The sequence below is a fragment of the Carcharhinus amblyrhynchos genome, chromosome 31, assembly GCF_965287045.1.
Source record: "Carcharhinus amblyrhynchos chromosome 31, sCarAmb.v2.hapA, whole genome shotgun sequence".
NCBI classification, from domain to species: Eukaryota; Metazoa; Chordata; class Chondrichthyes; order Carcharhiniformes; family Carcharhinidae; genus Carcharhinus; species Carcharhinus amblyrhynchos.
In genome coordinates this window covers 16815419-16833370 of record NC_137354.1, presented here as the reverse complement: position 1 = coordinate 16833370, position 17952 = coordinate 16815419, and the positions used below count along the sequence as shown (strand labels likewise).

General features: G+C 45.8%; 1 protein-coding gene across 3 annotated transcripts in view; it reads left to right on the top strand.

Moving 5' to 3' along the window:
- Window positions 1–17952, top strand: part of c31h10orf71 (chromosome 31 C10orf71 homolog) — a 77203-nt gene that overhangs the window by 16367 nt on the left and 42884 nt on the right. The window lies entirely within an intron of this gene.

The window sequence follows — 17952 nt, the reverse complement described above, 5'->3', positions numbered from 1 at the left end:
ATCAGCCTTCACAAACAAGTTGCCGCAGAAACTTTGGGTGGTTATTGGCCACAAGGCAGAGCTAACTCGAGCTGCGAGAAACTATGATTTGAATGGCAAAATAGATAACATCTCTGTTCAGCCAGCCTTTAGTTGGGCAGCATGGTGGCACAGTGGTTAGCACGGCTGCCTCACAATGCCAGGGACCCTGGGTCAATTCCGACCTCTGGTGATTTTCTGTGTCGGGTTTATATGTTCTCCCCCGTGTCTGCGTGAGTTTCTTCTGGGTGCTCCAGTTTCCTCCCACACTCCAAAGATGTGCAGGTTAGGTGGATTGGCCATGTTAAATTGCCCTTTTGTGTCCAAAGATTTGCAGGTTGGGTGGATTGACCATGCTAAATTGCTCCTTAGTGTCCCAAGTTGTGTAAATTAGATGGACTAACTACGATAAATGTATAGGATTATGGGGATAGGGCATGGGAGAGGGTTTGTATAAGATACACTTAGAGAGTCGGTGTACACTCGATGGGCCGAATGGCTTCCTTTGGCACTGTAGGGATTCTACAATTCCAGTGCACCTTCTGTTTCTTCCACAGATGATGGAGGGTCTCTGTGTTTTAGATTTTACCGCAAAGTATTGAATGTTTCAAGCAGCCATGCTACCTACCTAATGCCATATTTGAGGTTTTTAAGTATGTGGATCAGTATGGATGTAAAGGGTAGGGATACACCCTCAGCTAGGGTGTTCGATAACACAAGCATCTTGTTCTCTGGTTTTCAACCAACTGTTAAGATACCATCTTTATTCCACAATATTCTACAGGCTCATATAATACTAGTTAGTTGGTTTAATCAGTCTTCTCCTTTGTGACATGGCTTCTTTGTCCAAGTAAGTTATCACAGAATTATTGCGGTGCTGATGAGGCCATTCGGCCCATCATTGCTGCACCAGCTCTCTATCGAGCATCATGACTAAGTGCCATTCCCTTGCCAGCACCCCTGCACCTTGTTTCTACTCAAGTAATCACCTAATACCCTCTTGAATGCCTCGATGAACTTGCCTCCACCACACTTCCAGGCAGAGCATTCCAGACCCAACCTGCGTGAAAAAGTTTTAATTTTATGTTCACCTGATGTTAATCATTTGGTGACCCATTCAGTAGCGTCCCTGAACAACATTGTAGGTGAATAGGGGATTATTATTGCTTGTGCTTGTCTAAGTTCAGGTGCAGACTATTTGCATCATTCCACATTTGCAAAGGCCAACACAAGCTGATAACATTAACATTGATCCATAGCTCCCAACGTTAAGACAATTGAGACAACGCATTTCTTATCTGGAGCATTTCCAAGACCACCCTGACTTCTGAACAGTTGCATTCTTGTTTTGATTGGAATCAGAAACACTCATATGGTTTTGGCAGATGTTGTTCTGATTCTTTCAGTCTGTTAATCAAGAGATTGAACTCTAGTGTGAGACGTGAGGGGGGGTAAATGTCTGTAACGTCCTTCTCAAGACAGCACCAAGATCAAGCTGTGTGGAACCTGTAGTATTTATAGTTAATCTGTAGCATTAAGGAATGTCTAAAAAGGTTGCAAATAGAGAAGGGAATTAATTACCCTTCATACAATCATAGAATCCCTACAGTGCAGAAGGAGGCCATTCGGCCCGTCGCATCTGCATTAACCACAATCCCACCCAGGCCCTACTCCCGCAACCCCACATATTTACTCTGCTAGTCCCCCTGGCACTAAGTGTCAATTTAGCATGGCCAATCCACCTAACCCACACACCTTTGGAGTGTGGGAGGAAATCGGAGCACTCGGAGGAAAGCCACACAGACACAGGGAGAACGTGCACACATCACACGGGTAGTGTACCGAGGCCAGAATCAAATCTGGGTCCTTGGCACTGTGAGGCAGCAGTGCTAACCACTGTGCCACCCTGGTGCCAATGCATTGATACAAGCTAGAATTATACTATTATGGTTGAAAGCATAGGCTTTAGTTCTTGCCTTTTTATTCAGCCCTTTGTCTGTTACATGAGCACTTTTGCCATTTCTTTAAATGGACTCTTCCCATTCTCAGCAGGCCAAAGATTAAGGGCAGGATCTTCCAGCCACACTTGCCCCGAGACCGGAGGTCAACAGAGCTTCCCATTGTCCGCTTCTCACCCAGAATGAGCTTTCGCTCATCTCTCCTCATGTTTAGCAACTTGTCTTCCTCAAGCCACAATGAAGCATCTTTATCCAAAGACACCACTGTCTAGATGAAATGGCAGGCGGGACTGGAAAATTCTGGCCTACAAGTCTGATTCCTTGAGGGGAGTCAGTAAACAGCATGATTAGCCACAGTGAAGATGACCAGAGAAAGAAAGAGAGAGCAACCAATCTGGTGGCAGAATTGGGAATCAATTTGACCCCTGATGACCCTGGCCAATCAAACTTGAATCACAAGGCAGGCCATCCAATTGGAGGGACGGAACTTTGGGGAACGAATCAGCTGTCTTTTTGAAATGATGTGTTCTCCAGAATTACAAGTCGACCAGGTTATAGTTGCAAGTGTGTCCAACCATGACTGCAGTAAAGAACATGGAGTTTGTCTTTCCGATTAGCCCAGTACTATCTTGCCATCCAGATATATTGAGGGCAGCGACCAGGAGTTTTCCTTTACACACGGAGTGATGAATACAATGGAACAGATTTCCAGAGATTGTGGTCAAGACCACATGCTTAGAAATGTGGGAGAAGCAATTGGATGCTAAAACAGGGAGACAATATGGGGGCCCAATGTGTGAGGTGCCTCCACCAGCCATGTTCTAGGCAAGGGCCATTGTAAAATAGGCCCATCCCATCACCTTCCTGCCCACCTCTGAGTTCTCCCCCATGGGTGGATGGGTTCCAGAATAGACAGCCCACCCCCAGCACATTCAAATGATCAAGATTCAATTGAATTTCTTTTAGTCAAGCCAGTTGATAAAATGCTGTCCATGCCATGTAAGGTTCGACACAGGGATGGGCAGTCTGGTTTTCTTTTATGAACTATGGGAAGGAAAGAACAAAGGGTGCAAAGAAGGTTGACCAGGATGCTGCCTGGTCTCGAGGGTGTTGGCTATGAGGAGAGGTTGAATAAATTATGCTTGTTTATACTGGAAAGACATAGGCTGAGGGGAGAACCTGATAGAAGTCTACAAAATTATGAGAGGCATAGATAGGGTGGATAGTCAGAAGATATTTGCCAAGGTGGAAGTGTCAATTACAAGGGGGCACAGATTCAAAGTTAGAGGGGGAAATTTTAAGGGAGATATGCGAGGGACATTTTTTATGCAGAGAGTGGTGGGAGCCTGGAACACGCTGCCAGAGGAGGTGGTGGAAACTGGCATATTAGCAACATTTAAGAGGCATATGAATAGGGAGGGAATAATGGGATATGGGCTGAGTAAGGGCAGAGGCTTTTTTCAGTTTAATTAGGGCATCATGATAGGTGCAGGCTTAGAGGGCCAAAGGGCCTGTTCCTGTACTATACTTTGTTTTTATTTTGTTTAATCTCCATGAGCTGACCAAGGGATAGCATGCCCCTATCCCAAGATTGAAGGCCCCCATCCTTCTTTACTACCCACACACAGCAATAAACCTAATTCATTTCCCCCACACCCTTCTCCCTGCCCAAGACCCGAAACCTACATGACCCTTTTCTCCCTTCTTCTCCTGCAGTTCCGGCTTTGCCCTGTTGGGGCAGCTGGGACTGATGGAGCTGCCAGCTGATTGGATGGGCCTGCAGATCCAGAGGGCGGGGCTTCCTCCCACAGAGGGGCGGAAGGCCCACGGCCCTTGTTTAGTCCACCCATTGGGTGGGATGTTCCGGCCGCAAAAACCGGAAATTTCTGCCTGAGGTCAACAGACCACACGGCGTGGTCCACCCCCCCACCCCCCCATTTCCCATCCCCCGCCCCACTCCCCTTCGTTGACCAGAGGTGGGATTTTACAGCTCCAGGATGTAAAATCCCTCCCTTTATGTCAAGACGAAGGCAATGGTGACATTTACTAAGAAGGGATTCTGGACAGAGATGAGGAGAATTTTTTTTCTCTCAGAGGGTTTTGAGTCTCTGGAACTCTTCTTCAAAAGGCAGTGGAAGCAGAATCTTTGAATATTTTTAAGGCAGAGCTGGATAGATTCTTGATCGACAAGGAGGTGAAAGGCTATCGGGGGGGTCAGTAGGAATGTGGAGTTGAGATTACAGTCAGATCAGCAATGGATGATGACTCTGATTTGTGCTGTTCCTGTCCAGCTCTGGGTCTCCTGTCCTAGGAAAAGGTGGTGGGTTCGGTGGAGGGGGGAGTTTGCAAACTGTCTCTCTGACTGCTTTCAGACTCATAGAGATTTACAGAATGGAAACAGGCCCTTCGGCCCAACTTGTCCATGCCACCCTTTTTTTTAAAACTCCGAAGCTAATTCCAATTGCCCACATTTGGCCCATATCCCTCTATACCCATCATACCCATATAACTATCTAAATGCTTTTTAAAAGACAAAATTGTATCTGCCTCTACTACTACCTCTGGCAGCTTGTTCCAGACACTCACCACCCTCTGTGTGAAAAAATTGCCCCTCTGGACACTTTTGTATCTCTCCCCTCTCACCTTAAACTTTTTCCCTGTAGTTTTAGACTCCCCTACCTTTGGGAAAAGATATTAACTTTCTAGCTGATCTGTGCCCCTCATTATTTTATAGACCTCTATAAGGTCACCTCTCAGTCTCCTACGCTCCAGAGAAAAAAGTCCCAGTCTATTCAGCCTCTCCTTATAACTCAAACCATCAGGTCCCAGTAGCATCCTAGTAAATCTTTTCTGCACTTTTTCTAGTTTAATAATATCCTTTCTATAATAGGGTGACCAGAATTGCACACAGTATTCCAAGTGTGGTCTTACCAATGTCTTGTACAACTTCAACAAGACACTCCAACTCCTGTATTCAATGTCTTCTTCACCACCCTGTCCACCTGTGACTCCACTTTCAAGGAGGTATGTACATGTACCCCTCGATCTCTTTGTTCTGTAACTCTCACCAACGCCCAACCATTAACTGAGGAAGTTCAATCTACCAAATTGCATCACCTCACATTTGTCTGAATTAAATTCCATCTGCTATTCATCAGCCCACTGGCCTGGTTGAAAATAGTCCACGAAATCATCTACAAATTTGAGTTGATTTATTATTGTCACATGTATTGGAAGACAGTGAAAAGTATTGTTCCTTGCATGCTATGCAGACAAAACATGCCTCGCACTAAGTTGATCTTTCTCTACATTCCAGTTATGACTGTAAAATTACATTTTGCACCCTCTTCTTTCCTTCTCTATGAGCGGTATGCTTTGTCTGTACAGTGCGCAAGAAATGATACTTTTCACTGTATACTAATACATGTAATCATTACTAAATCAAATCAAATCAAAACATACTATTCATTGAGTACATAGAGGAGAAGGAAAAGAGAGGGTGCAGAATGCAGTGTTACAGTCATAGCTAGGGTGTAGAAGAAGATCAGCTTATAGATGGTAGGTCCAAAAAAGTCTGACAGCAGCAGGGAAGAAGCTGTTCTTGAGTTGGTTGGTACGTATTCACAGACTTTGGTATATTTTTCCCATCGGAAGAAAGTGGAAGAGAGGATGTCCAGGGTTCTTAATTATGCCGACTGTTTGCCAAGGCACTGGGAAGTGTGGACAGAGTTAATGGATGGGAGGCTGGTTTGCATGATGGATTGGGCTATATTCATGACTCTTTGTAGATCCTTGTGGTCTTGGTCAGAGCAGGAGCCATACCAAGCTGTGATACAACCAGAAAGAATGCTTTCTATGGTACATCTGAAAAAGTTGCTAAGAGTCATTGCGGACATGTCAAATTTCTTTAGCCTCCTGAGAAAGTAAAGGCTTTGGTGAACTTTCCTAGCTATAGCGTCAGTATGGAGGGACCAGACAGTTTGCAGGTGATCTGAACATCTTGAAACTTGAAGTCTGAACATTGTTCAAGATGATTTCCACCCCAGCCTCAAAGAAGTTCAACTCTCGTTTGGAGAAATTCTACCATTCACCCCATGTGATGGCAGCCTCTTCCAGAAGTCACCTCCTGACATCTGACCTCGCATACTTTGGGCTTGGAATCCCCAATCCTTACCTCACTCATTGAAACAACTCTTCACACAAACAGAATCTATGTCATTGCCTTATCAACCACACTGAAACCGCCCCTTTAGTATGCTTCTCTCCAGGGTAACTAAGATGCTTTATTTCTACCACAGCCATTCCAAAGTCTCGATTTTCTTCCATAGAAACCTCTGTTTCCACCACATATCGCTGTAACTTTCAAATCATTTGAAACACTTGGGCAGCACGTTGCACTGCAGCCTTACAGCGCTAGGGGCCTGGGTTCAATTCTGGCCTCGGGTGATTGTCTGCATGGAGCTTGCACATTCTCCCCCATGTCAATGCACATTTCCTCCTAAGATGTCCAGGTTATGTTGACCGGCCATGATAAATTGCCCCTTAGTGTCAGGGGGATTAGGAGGAGATGGGACCTGGATAGGATTATTGTTGGTGCAGACTCGATGGGCCAAATGGCCTCATTCTGCACTGCAGGTTATATGGTTGGATGATTGCATTGTTTCTATCTCTCCCCGATCAGGTAGACCATTCACATTGTTTACGTCTTGTAGTGTTCCTTGATGCTAATCCTAAATTTACGCACCCGTAGAACTTTCAGGGTCCAAAAAGAGGCCATTCAGCCTATCGAGTCTCTGCATGTACAATTTACCTAGTGCCACTACACCACAGCCCTGCTAAACATCACCTTCTGATAACAATGCACTTCTCTTTTGAGAACCCCAACTGAAACAACTTGAGTTTTTGTTAGTTTCCTTGGGAATGTTTTCCGGCTGTGTTATCAGATTTATTGAATCCCGTTGTACAGCTTTTGGATGGAATTTTCTGGCCACACTCGCCCCAAGATTGGAAAATATCCTGCCTGAAGTCAACAGACCCTTACAATTGTTCGTGTCCCACCTGGTACGATTTCCGTGCGGGGGAAATTCCGCCCTTTGTTTCACAGGGTCGGGTTTAAAATCTCAATGTGTGGGGTGCCAGGGTGGTATCACAAATACTGTACCACTTCTCTGAAAAACCTGCCTTGTAAAACTTGCAGCCACATTTTGCTAACCGGCACTCATGTGTTATTGTGAATTACCTATAACCCAACAAGCATTCACTGGCTCTGCCAAGGGAGACTGGAAATGTTAGCTCTGTTCCCTCTCCCCAGATGCTGTCAGGCCTACTGAGATTTTCCAGCATCCGTAGCAATTTTTTGAAAATTCATTTGTGGGACGTGGGTGTCGCTGGCTGGGCCAGCATTTATTGCCCATCCCTAGTTGCCCCTTGAGAAGGTGGTGGTGAGCTGCCTTCTGGAATTGCTGCAGTCCACGTGCTGTGGGTTGACCCTCAGTGCTGTGAGGATTTTCCAGGATTTTGACCCAGTGACCGTGAAGGATATATTTCCAAGTCAGGATGGTGAGTGGCTTGGAGGGGAACTTGCAGGCGGTGGTGTTCCCATGTATCTGCTGCCCTTGGCCTTCTGGATGGAAGTGGTCGTGGGTTTGGAAGGTGCAGTCTAAGGATCTTTGGTGGATTTCTATATATTTTATTTATTTGTCCCAAATAGGCTTAGGTTAACACTGCAATGAAGTTATTGTGAAAATCCCCTAGTCGCCACACTCCGGCACTTGTTAGGGCACACAGAGGGAGAATTTAGCATTGCCAATGCACCTAACCAGCACGTCTTTCGAACTGTGGGAGGAAACCGGAGCACCCGGAGGAAACCCATGCAGACACAGGGAGAACATGCAAACTCCACACTGGCAGTTACCCAAGCTGGGAATCGAACACGGGTCTCTGGTACTGTGAGGCAGCTGTGCTAACCATTGTGCCACTCCTGTATTGCATCTTGTAGACAGTACACATTGCAGCTACTGTGAGAGTGACCCAGCGACTGCGAAGGAACGGCAATATATTTCCAAGTCAGGATGGTGAGTGGTTTGGAGGGGAACTTGCAGGTGGTGGTGTCCCATGTATCTGCCGCCCTTCTCCGTCTGGGTGGAAATGGTTGTGGGTTTGGAAGGTGCTGTCTCAGGATCTTTGGTGAATTGCTGCAGTGCATCTCGTAGATGCTGCTGTTACTGAGCGTCGGTGCTGGAGGGAATGGATGTTTGTGGATGTGGTGCCAATCAAGCTGCTTTGTCCTGGATGGTGTTGAGCTTCTTGAGTTTTGGAGCTGCACCCATCCAGGCAAGTGGGGGGTATTCCATCACACTCCTGACTTGAGCCTTGTAGACTTTGGGGAGTCAGGAGGTGAGTTACTCGCCGCAGTATTCCTAGCTCCTGACCCATTCTTGTAACCATTGTGTTTATGCAGCGAGCCTAGTTGAGTTTCTGATCAACGGTAACCCCAAGGATGTTGACAGTGGGAGATTCAGCAATGAATTTACTTTTATATTATGCTGTTGCTGTATTAGCATCTGCGGTACAGAGTCAGCCAGATAGCGTTCCAAGTTAGATGACCCAGTGTTCTTCATTTGGAGAGGAGTGGGACATTAGATCTTTTATCTTCTTCCATCTGACTAGAGCTGTTTGATGCTGTGTCCCACATAAGCAGATGGAAAGGAAATCATGTTACAGTTTAAACTAAAGATACGTGCTTCTAGCAACTTTAAATGTCAGCAGGTCAGGCCTCCTAGTTACGAACCATTCGATCCCATCAGTTACAGTACGGTCGATAATGGAAAACATATAATACCCAGAGCCCCCATACTCAACCAAAAGTAAAGTTTATTTATTAGTCGCAGGTAAGGCTTACATTAATACTGCAATGAAGTTACTGTGAGATTGCCCTAGTCACCACATTCTGGCGCCTGTTCGGGTCAATGCACCTAACCAGCACGTCTTTCAGACTGTGGGAGGAAACCGGAGCACCCGGAGGAAACCCACGCAGACACGGGGAGAATGTGCAGACTTTGCACAGACAGTGACCCAAGCTGGGAATCGAACCTGGGTCCCTGGCTGTCATAAGTCCTCAGAGGCAGAAGCCCCTTCACCAAAATCCCTTTAGTTACGAGTCTGGCAGCAGCACACAGAGTGCTTTCAGTTAACGGTCTGCACTCGGAGTGTGTGCAAACTCCACACAGACACAGAACCAAGCTGGGAATCGAACCCAGCAGCAGTGCTACCCACCATGCCGCCCATCGCCTCCAACAGCCCCAGAATACGATTTAAATGGAGAGGGACGACAGAATGCTGCAGCTTACAAAGGAATCTGGGTTTTCTTGTGGGAGAAATTGGAATGGTGTTAAAAGTAGGTAAGTATTGCTGTACGGCACATTGGTGAGGCTGTGCCTGGAGTTTTTGGGGCAGGATTCTCCAGCCGCGCTCACTGCAAGACCGGAAAATCCCATCTGAGGTCAATGGATCTTTGCATGGATCGTTCCCACGCCTACTTAATTCCTATGCCGGGAGGGACAAGAAGGTAAAAGGCTGGATCTCCTTACTTCAGGAGGGATATGCTCCGCACACCATAGAACCCCCTACAGTACAGAAGGAGGCCATTTGGCCCACTAAGTCTGTACTGACTGTCCAAAAGACCATCCCACCCAGGGTCATCCACCCACCCTATCCCAGTAACACCATGCATTTACCATGGCTAATCCCCTAACCTACAGATCTTTGGAAATTAGAGGGAGAATTTTTCCATTCTGCAGGAATTTTAGCAAGCAGGAGGGGGGGAGAGGTGGTGGACAATGGGAAGATCTGTTGTCATCAGGGGGCTTTCCCCCTGTTTTGGGCCAAGTAAGGCAGGAATATCCCACCCCTAATGGCAATTTAGCATGGTCAATCCACCTAACCTGCACATCCTTGGGTTGCGGGAGGACATCAGAGGACCTGGAGGAAACCCACACAGACAAGAGGAGAACATACGATCTCCATACAAACAGTCACCCAAGGCTGGAATTGAACCCAGGTCTCTGGTGCAGTGAATCAGCAGTGCTAAACACTGTGCCACCGTGCTGCCCCATTACATTGGAAACAGTTCAGGCAAGGTTCTCTAGGCTGATTTCTGGAATAGTGACATTGTCATGCCAGGAGAGGTTGTGTAGGTTGGGCCTATGTTCTCTGGAGTTTAGAAGAATGGGAGATGATCTTATTGAAACATTTAAGATTTGAAAGGACCTGACAGAGTAGTTACTGGGAGGAAGTTTCCTCCCATGGGGAAATCCAGAACTAGGAGAACAAAGAACAAAGAAAACTACAGCACAGGAATAGGTCTTTCAGCTCTCCAGGTATGTACCGACCATGCTGCAAGCCTGAACTAAAACCCCCTACTCTTCTGGGGACTTCATCCCTCTATTCCCATCCTATTATGTATATACCCCCTTAAAAGTTAGTATTGTCTTTGTCGTATCGTATTTGCTTCCAATGCCTCCACTGGCAGCAAGTTCCAGGCACCCACCACCCTCTGTGTAAAATACTTGTCTCATATATCTCCTTTAAATTTTGCCCCTTGCACCTTAAGTTTATGCCCTCTACTTACCCATCCTGGGAAAAAGCTTCTGACTATCCACTCTGTCCACGCCCCTCATACTCTTGTAGATTTCTATCAGGTCGCCCCTCAGCCCCCGTCGTTCCAGTGAGAACAAATCAAGTTTCTCTAACCTCTCCTCACAGCTCATGCCCTCCATACCAGGCAACATCTTTTCTGAATCCTCTCCAAAGCCTTCACATCCTTCTGGTAGTGTGGCGACCAGAATTGTACATTGTATTCCAAGTGCGGCCTAACTAAGGTACTATAAAGCTGTAACATGACTAGCCAATTTTTAAACTCAGTGCCCCAGCTGATGAAGGCAAGCATGCCATATGCCTTCTTGACTACCTTCTCCAGCTGCGTTGCCTCTTTCAGTGACCTGTGTACCTGTACACCCAGATCCTTCTGCCTACCAATACTCCTAAGGGTCCTGCCATTTACTGTATATTTCCCATCTGTATTAAACCTTCCAAAATGCACTACCTCACATTTGTCTGGATTAAACTCCATCTGTCTTCAGTTTAAAATTAACGGGTCATCAATTTAAGATGGAGATGAGGAGCAAAAGAGATGGTTATCGAATGTCTTCAAAGCGGAGTTAGACAGAGATTTGGTCAACAAGATAGTTAAGGATAATGGGGGACAAGCAAGAAGGTCGAATTAAGGCCACAATCAAAACTGCAATGATCCTATCGAATGGTTGAGCAGACTCGATGGGCTGAATGGCCCACTCCTACTCCCATGTCTTATAAGCCAGAGAATCTCAGGAAATCTAGAAGATAACCTGTATGATCTGCAAATACAGTTAGGGCTGATTATTCCCGGGGCTTGATCTAACCTGTCATTGATTTGATTTGATTTATTATTATCACGTATTAACATACAGTGACAAGTATTGTCACAAAGCATACCATTCATAGAGAAGGAAAGGAGAGAGTGCAGAATGTAGTGTTACAGTCATAACTAGGATGTAGAGAAAGATCAACTTAGTGCAAGGTAGGTCCATTCAAAAGTCTGATGGCAGGAGCGCTGTCACAGTACATTCCCCTCATGTCAGCGTGGGTTTCTTCCGGGTGCTCCGGTTTCCTCCCACAGCCCAAAGATGTACAGGTTAAGTGGAATTGGCCATGTTAAATTGGGCAGCATGGTAGCACAGTGGTTAGCACTGCTGCTTCACAGTTCCAGGGACCTGGGTTCGATTCCTGGCCTGGGTCACTGTCTGTGTGGAGTTTGCACATTTTCCTTGTGTCTGCATGGGTTTCCTCCGGGCGCTCTGGTTTTCTCCCACAGTCGAAAGATGTGCGAGTGAGGTTGATTGGCCATGCCTAAATTGTCCCTTAGTGTCCTGAGATGTGTAGGTTAGAGAGATTAGTGGGTAAAATCTGTAGAGATATGGGCGTAGGGCCTGGGTGGGATTGTGGTTGGCGCAGACTCAATGGGCCAAATGGCCTCTCTCAGTACCATAGGTTTTCTATGATTAAATTCTCCCTCAGTATATCCGAACAAGTGCCAGAGTGTGGCAATTAGGGGATCTTATAGTAACTTCATTGCAGTGTGAATGTAAACCTACTTGTGACTAATAAATAAATGAATTTTATTTTTGAAGCTGTTCTTGAGTCATTTGGTACATGACTTCAGGCTTTTGTATCTTTTTCCTGGCAGAAGAAGGTGAAAGAGAGAATATCTGGGATGTGTGGGGTCCTTAATTATGCTGGTTGTTTTTCCGAGGCAGAGGGAAGTGCAGACAGAGTCAATGGATGGGAGGCTGGTTTGAGTGAGGCAGAGGGAAGTGCAGACAGAGTCAATGGATGGGAGGCTGGTTTGAGTGATGGACTGGGCTTCATTCATGACACTTTGTGGTTACTTGCGGTCTTAGGCAGAGCAGGAGCCATACCAAGCTGCGATACAACCAGAAAGAATGCTTTCTATGTTGCATCTGTAAAGGTTGGTGAGAGCCATAATGGACTTGGCAAAATTCCTTAGTCTTCTGAGAAAGTAGAGGCGTTATGGACTTTTTTAACTATAGTGTATTTAAATGAGGATGATGGATTATACTGGTTAAATAAGATCTCAAAATAATTTTGCCATTGATGTATGAGATGAAGATGCAGAATCTTGTCCATTTGAACTCTGACTCATTTGTTGATTTATTGACTCTTCGAAATTTCACAAGTCTGACTTTTGCTGTGACTCCCTTGGATTGGAGATTAATCTTAGAGTTATGACAATACCACACTTAACAAACACGCCAGAACCAACATGTGAAAACCCTTAATTAAAGCACCAGATTCTTTCCATATGCTTTTGCTTTCTCCTCACCAATGTTTGCCTTTTTAAGCACTGTTAATAATATTTCAATGTAATTCATTGGCAATATGGGAGTTCTTGGTGCAATCTCAGAATGCAAGTCTGTTTATGATGATCTTCTCATTGTTTTCAGCATTTGTGAGTGAGATGGTGGGCAGCTGATCACTGGGAGGTATGCAAGAGCTTGTATTGGGGTAACCCTCCCTTTGTGGGGGGGGGTGTTTGCCTTCCAATGATTAAATGAGATTAGAAACTTGTGAGGCATTACATGCGCTAATCCGTAACTCTCCGCTTTGTTGTATATAAGCTCAAAACCCTAGTGTACCATTGACCCTAGTGTACTGGCCACTTGTGTACCTAGTGTAGTGTCCCCTGATACTCCTGCACTATATACAATTTCTGAACTGCACCTTATTTTGTTATCATGGATATGTTTTGTTTATTCATTCTTGGGACATGGGCATCGCTGGCTAGCCATTTGTTGCCCATCCCTAGTTGCCCTTCAAGGACAGTTGAGAGTCAACCACTTTGCTGTGACTCTGGAGTCACATGCAGGCCAGACTGGGTAAGGACAGCAGATTTCCTTCCCTAAAGGATATTAGTGAACCAGATGGATTTTTCCGACAATCAACAAAGGTTTCATGGGCATCAGTAGATTCTTAATTTCAGACTTTTATGTACCAAATCTTTCACGAGAGCAATCATTTGGAGTTAAAACTGTGGATTTACCTCTAGCAGTCTCAACTGCGGAGATGCCGGCGATGGACTGGGGTAAACACGGTAAGAAGTCTCACAAAACCAGGTTAAAGTCCAACAGGTTTATTTGGTGGTAAACGCCATTTGGTTTACTACCAGATAAACCTGTTGGACTTTAACCTGGTGTTATGAGATTTCTGACAGTTTCAACTTCAACAAGAACCAAGAAAAAAACCATTGAAGTCTGTAACTGAAGTGATCCCCAAAAATTTACTCCATCGCAAGAAAGTTACAGATTTCAATGATTTTCTGAGGCATGGGGATGGTGGTTGAGGGGTTGAGGAGAAGTGTAAAATTGCATGGGATGGGATTTTCCCCTGCACCCAGGTATCAGCCCATGCCAACCTGCTAGGGATTTTAAACTGGGGCGGGCAGAATCACAGATGGAACCCTCCACCCCCTCACTTTCCCCACCCCACCCCCTCTCCGCTCCCCCCACTCCAAGACATTTGGCCACTCAAGGGCTTTTTTCCCATACAGCCTCAACTTTTCAGCTGGTGAGTGGATGACAGTCCCTTTCCCTGGGCAGGGGAAACACACAAATCACACTGCTGCCTCACATCCCCAGGGACCTGGGTTCCATTCCGGCCTCGGGTAACTGTCTGTGTGGAGTTTGCACCTTCTCCCCGTGTCTGTGTGGGTTTCCTCCGGGTGTTCCAGTTTCCTCCCACAGTCCAAAGGTGTGGGGGTTAGGTTAGTTGACTGTGCTAAATTAATCCTATTGTCAGGGGTACTAGCAAGGTAAATGTGAGGGGTTACAGGAATAGGGCCTGGATAGGATTGTAGTCGGTGAAGACTTGGTGGGCCAGATGGCCTCCTTCTGCATTGTAGGGATTCTATAAATAACATAAGTTTTGGGTGGGAAACGCTTGGAATGGGGTAACACCTCCACCTAAAGGTCCCTCTGACTTTGGCTCACCTCCCCTGATAACCTCTGGACAGCTCTCTCTCCCCACCCCCGCAAAGCCTATCCCCCAAGACCCGATCACTGGCCTGCTGACCACCCTGCCAGGCATTCCCTACCCTCCCTGCCCTGGGACCCCTGCCATTTAAGTTGTCCTCTGAATTCAGCGATTTAGTGCCAGGCAGTTGCCTCTTCCGGCCACTGCAGCGCTGTGCCTGGAGGAATTGGAGTACAGCTGGCCAACCTGATCTAAAGGTCCAAAGTAGGTCTTCCATTGAGGATTGGAGGTGCCACCTTGTGCCAATGGATGCTTGTTAGCATATAATGTAGCATCTGGGCCACTGGGATCATAGATTCATAGATGTTTACAAGCATGGAAACAGACCCTTTGGCCCAACTTGTCCATGCTGCCCTTTTTTTTTAAACTACTAACCTTGTCTCAATTGCCTGCGTTTGGCCCATATCTGTCTAGATATGACCATCCTAGACATGTAACTCTAAATGCTTTTCAAAAGTCAAAATTGTACCTGCCTCTACTACTACTACCTCTGACTACTACCAGAATGTTGCCTGGTATGGTGGGAAGGTCTTATGAGAAAAGGCTGAGGGACTTGAGGCTGTTTTCGTTAGGAAGAAGAAGGTTAAGAGGTGGCTTAATAGAGGCATATTAGATGATCAGAGAATTAGATAGGGTGGACAGTGTGAACATTTTTCCTCAGATGGAGATGGCTAGCACGAGGGGACATAGCTTTAAATTGAGGGGTGATAGATATATAGGACAGATGTCAGGTGTAGGTTCTTTATTCAGAGAGTAGTAAGAACGTGGAATGTTCTGCCTGCAACAGTAGTGGACTTGCAAACATTAAGGGCTTTTAAATGGTCGTTGGATAAACATATGGATGATATTGGAATAGTGTAGGTTAGATGGGCTTTAGATTGGTTTCACAGGTTGGTGCAACATCGAGGGCCGAAGGGCCTGTACTGTGCTGTCATGCTCTATGTTCTGGCAGCTTGTTCTAGACACTCACCGCCCTCTGTGTGAAAAAATTGCCCCTCTGCACCCTTCTGTATCTCCCCTCTCTCACCTTATACCTATGCCCCCTATTTTTAGACTCTCCTTCCTTTGGGACTGTCTAGCTGATCTATGCCTCTCGTTATGTTATGAACCTCCGTAAGATCAATCCTAAGCCTCCTATACTCCAGGGAATAAAGTCCCAGTGAGAAAAGGGCAGTGGGGGTGTGTTCCCCTCTGACTCCTATCCTGAAAATACAGCTCCAAGTTGCTGTTGCTGTGGAAATTGAGGAATGTAATGGAATGGATAAGAATCAGTGAGGTGAGGCTTGTACAGGTGTCAAATATCCTCTCCTCTCCCTGCTTCTCTCCAGAACAACTGGGGTTTTGGCATCGTGACCAGGTGTTGCTATCTAAATTCCAGGAAGGACGAACCTCAGAGAAGTCATAAATGATATGATTCAATCCAGTTCGATTACAGTTTAAATAATTGAGCAGATAAGCTTTCAGGAACTGGATCTTAATAGAAGTTAATTGATTTTTCCCCTCTTTGATCTTCTCTTAAGCTTTGCAAAGGCCAGTTCCACCTCACTTTCCACTATCAGCTGTGCTATCCTGCTGAAAAAATTTGCAGATAATCTTTGGCTCAAACTTCTGTTTTTTTTAATTACCATTTTAGTGATTTCACACGGGAGTGAAGTGCTGTATTTCCCTTTAATTTCTCCATCTGCTGTTGCTATTTGCAGGGTAATTTTCTCCTCCAACATCCTGTTTGTGTTGTTGACAACGGTATGTTTTTTTTGGTGCTAATGGAAGCAGAATTTTCTAGAACACAATCACGCCACTGCCTCGCAATGAAATTGGCTAACGGTTTTCACAGAATTGTTACAGTGCAGAAGGAGGCCATTTGGCCCACCATGTCTGTACTGGCTCTCCATCGAGGGTGGCACAGTGGTCAGCACTGCTGCCTCTCGCAGCGCCAGGGACCCGAGTTCAATTCCCGGCCTCAGGCGACTGTGGAGTTTGCACGTTCTCCCTCGTGTCTGCGTGGCTTTCCTCCGGGTGCTCCGACAGTCCAAAGATGGGTGGGTTAGCTTGATTGGCCATGCTAAATTGCCCCTTAGTTTCAGGGGCATTAGTGGGGTAAATGTGTACGGTTTCCAGAATAGGGCCTGGGTGGAATTGTGGTCGGTGCGGACTCAAAGGGCCGAATGGCCTCCTTCTGCACTGTAGGGATTCTATGAGCATCATGACTTAGTGCCATTGAACTAGAATGGTAATTGGTGGCACACTGGTTAGCACTGCTGCCTCACAGCGCCGGGGACACGGGTTCGATTCCGGGCTTGGATAACTGTCTATGTGGAGTTTGCACACTCTCCCCATGGGTTACCTCCGGTTTTCTCCCACAATCCACAGATGTATAGGTTAGATGGATTGGCCATGCTAAATTAGTATCAGGGTGATTATCAAGGTAAATACATGGGGTTATGGGGATAAGGTCTGGGTAGGATTGTTGTCTGTGCAGACTTGATGGGCCGAATGACCTTCTCCTGCACTCTAGGGATTCTATAATTCTATGGCAATGCATTAATCAAAATTATAGAATTGTATCGAATCACAAGGCTCTGATGAAAACAAAACATTATTGCCACAACCTCCTTCTCTAACTTAATCTTAGACAGGATCAGAGACTGAAAACTTGGGAATATCATCTACCTGTTTCTAATCTCTTGGAGATCTTGCACACTGGAAATCTTTCAAAGAGAGAATGGTTCCTCGAGCGTGGGGAATCTAGAACTAGGAGGCATAGGTTACAGGGAATGGAATCTCTCATTTAGCACTGAGCTGAGGAGAAATTTCTGCTCTCAGAGGGTCGCGGGGCTTTGGAGTTCCCTTCCTCAGAGACCAGTGGAGGCTGGATCATTTAATATATTCAAGATTGAGTTAGATAAATTTTTGATTGCCAAGTGAGACAACAGTTATGGGAAATGGGCCACAAGGCCACAATCAGGTGAGTTTTAAAAATTTGATTTGATTTATTATTGTCACATGCATTGGCATACAATGAAGAGTATTGTTTCTTGTGCGCCATACAGACAAAGCACACCGTTCATAGAATACATCAGGAAAAGGAAAGGAGAGGGTGCAGAATGTAGTGTTACAGGCAAAGCTAGGGAGCCGAATTTAACAATTAACAGATCAACTTAACATAAGGCAGGTCCATTCAAAGGTCTGATGGCAGGAGGGAAGAAGCTATTCTTGAGTCGGTTGGTACATGAGGTCAGACTTTTGTATCTTCTTCCCGACAGAAGAAAGAGGAAGAGAGAATGCCCGGGGTTCGCAATTTCCTTGATTATGCTGGCAGCGGGAAGTGTGG